At 48.7% G+C, this 1,878-nt stretch overlaps 12 non-coding genes across 12 annotated transcripts; all 12 read left to right on the top strand.

Annotated features, from left to right (window-relative positions):
* Positions 1–72, top strand: Pmar_PMAR015509. Its single transcript has one exon. It is a non-coding gene; the product is annotated as a tRNA-His (tRNA).
* Positions 73–155: 83 nt separating this feature from the next.
* On the top strand, positions 156–227 carry Pmar_PMAR015508. The gene has a single exon. It is a non-coding gene; the product is annotated as a tRNA-His (tRNA).
* An 85-nt stretch (positions 228–312) lies between these two features.
* Pmar_PMAR015507 lies at positions 313–384 on the top strand. The gene has a single exon. It is a non-coding gene; the product is annotated as a tRNA-Pro (tRNA).
* Positions 385–469: 85 nt separating this feature from the next.
* Positions 470–541, top strand: Pmar_PMAR015506. The gene has a single exon. It is a non-coding gene; the product is annotated as a tRNA-His (tRNA).
* An 83-nt stretch (positions 542–624) lies between these two features.
* Positions 625–696, top strand: Pmar_PMAR015505. The gene has a single exon. It is a non-coding gene; the product is annotated as a tRNA-His (tRNA).
* An 83-nt stretch (positions 697–779) lies between these two features.
* Pmar_PMAR015504 lies at positions 780–851 on the top strand. The gene has a single exon. It is a non-coding gene; the product is annotated as a tRNA-His (tRNA).
* Positions 852–934: 83 nt separating this feature from the next.
* Pmar_PMAR015503 lies at positions 935–1,006 on the top strand. The gene has a single exon. It is a non-coding gene; the product is annotated as a tRNA-His (tRNA).
* A 30-nt stretch (positions 1,007–1,036) lies between these two features.
* On the top strand, positions 1,037–1,108 carry Pmar_PMAR015502. Its single transcript has one exon. It is a non-coding gene; the product is annotated as a tRNA-His (tRNA).
* An 83-nt stretch (positions 1,109–1,191) lies between these two features.
* Positions 1,192–1,263, top strand: Pmar_PMAR015501. Its single transcript has one exon. It is a non-coding gene; the product is annotated as a tRNA-His (tRNA).
* Positions 1,264–1,346: 83 nt separating this feature from the next.
* Pmar_PMAR015500 lies at positions 1,347–1,418 on the top strand. Its single transcript has one exon. It is a non-coding gene; the product is annotated as a tRNA-His (tRNA).
* An 83-nt stretch (positions 1,419–1,501) lies between these two features.
* On the top strand, positions 1,502–1,573 carry Pmar_PMAR015499. Its single transcript has one exon. It is a non-coding gene; the product is annotated as a tRNA-His (tRNA).
* Positions 1,574–1,656: 83 nt separating this feature from the next.
* On the top strand, positions 1,657–1,728 carry Pmar_PMAR015498. Its single transcript has one exon. It is a non-coding gene; the product is annotated as a tRNA-His (tRNA).
* The last annotated feature ends 150 nt before the right edge of the window (positions 1,729–1,878 follow it).

Here is a 1,878-nt window from a genome sequence, read left to right as displayed (position 1 = left end):
GTCGCTATCGTCTAGTGGTTAGGACGTCACGTTGTGGCCGTGACAACCCCGGTTCAAATCCGGGTAGTGACTTTGATATGTATCAAATTGTACGCTTCTTGAAGAGATTTGGCGATAGGTGATCCATGTGGACCGACAACGGGCCACATTTTTGAGTCGTTATCGTCTAGTGGTTAAGACGTCACGTTGTGGCCGTGACAACCCCGGTTCAAATCCGGGTAGTGACTTTGACATGTATCAAATTGTACGTTTCTTGAAGAGGTTTAGTTATAGGTGATCCACGTCGACGGACAGCAGCTCACATTTCTTTGAGTCGCTATTGTCTAGTGGTTAGGACGTTACGTTGGGGCCGTGACAACCCCGGTTCAAATTTGGGTAGTAACTTTAATATGTATCACATTGTACGCTTCTTGAAGAGGTTTAGTCATAGGTGATCCACGTCGACCGACAACGGCTTATGCTTGTTTGAGTCGCTATCGTCTAGTGGTTAGGACGTCACGTTGTGGCCGTGACAACCCCGGTTCAAATCCGGGTAGTGACTTTGATATGTATCAAATTGTACGCTTCTTGAAGAGATTTGGCGATAGGTGATCCATGTGGACCGACAACGGCCCACATTTTTGGGTCGGTATCGTCTAGTGGTTAGGACGTCACGTTGTGGCCGTGACAACCCCGGTTCAAATCCGGGTAGTGACTTTGACATGTATCAAATTGTACGCTTCTTGAAGAGGTTTAGCGATAGGTGATCCATGTGGACCGACAACGGCCCACATTTTTGGGTCGGTATCGTCTAGTGGTTAGGACGTCACGTTGTGGCCGTGACAACCCCGGTTCAAATTCGGGTAGTGACTTTGACATGTATCAAATTGTACGCTTCTTGAAGAGGTTTAGCGATAGGTGATCCATGTGGACCGACAACGGCCCACATTTTTGGGTCGCTATCGTCTAGTGGTTAGGACGTCACGTTGTGGCCGTGACAACCCCGGTTCAAATCCGGGTAGTGACTTTGATATGTACCAAATTGTACGCTTCTTGAGTCGCTATCGTCTAGTGGTTAGGACGTCACGTTGTGGCCGTGACAAGCCCGGTTCAAATCCGGGTAGTGACTTTGACGTGTATCAAATTGTACGCTTCTTGAAAAGGTTTAGCGATAGGTGATCCATGTGGACCGACAACGGCCCACATTTTTGAGTCGCTATCGTCTAGTGGTTAGGACGTCACGTTGTGGCCGTGACAACCCCGGTTCAAATCCGGGTAGTGACTTTGATATGTATCAAATTGTACGCTTCTTGAAGAGATTTGGCGATAGGTGATCCATGTGGACCGACAACGTCCCACATTTCTGGGTCGCTATCGTCTAGTGGTTAGGACGTCACGTTGTGGCCGTGACAACCCCGGTTCAAATCCGGGTAGTGACTTTGGTATGTATCAAATTGTACGCTTCTTGAAGAGATTTGGCCATAGGTGATCCATGTGGACCGACAACGTCCCAGATTTTTGGGTCGCTATCGTCTAGTGGTTAGGACGTCACGTTGTGGCCGTGACAACCCCGGTTCAAATCCGGATAGTGACTTTGACATGTATCAAATTGTACGCTTCTTGAAGAGGTTTGGCGATAGGTGATCCATGTGGACCGACAACGTCCCAGATTTTTGGGTCGCTATCGTCTAGTGGTTAGGACGTCACGTTGTGGCCGTGACAACCCCGGTTCAAATCCGGGTAGTGACTTTGACATGTATCAAATTGTACGCTTCTTGAAGAGGTTTAGCGATAGGTGATCCATGTGGACCGACAACGGCCCACATTTTTGAATGGCTATCGTCTAGTGGTTAGGACGTCACGTTGTGGCCGTGACAACCCCGGTTCAAATCCGGGTAG

Source organism: Perkinsus marinus, assembly GCF_000006405.1.
Source record: "Perkinsus marinus ATCC 50983 genomic scaffold scf_1104296958774, whole genome shotgun sequence".
Classification (NCBI taxonomy): domain Eukaryota; phylum Perkinsozoa; order Perkinsida; family Perkinsidae; genus Perkinsus; species Perkinsus marinus.
Note: the sequence above shows the minus strand (reverse complement) of the source record. Positions and strands in the feature narration are given on the sequence as shown.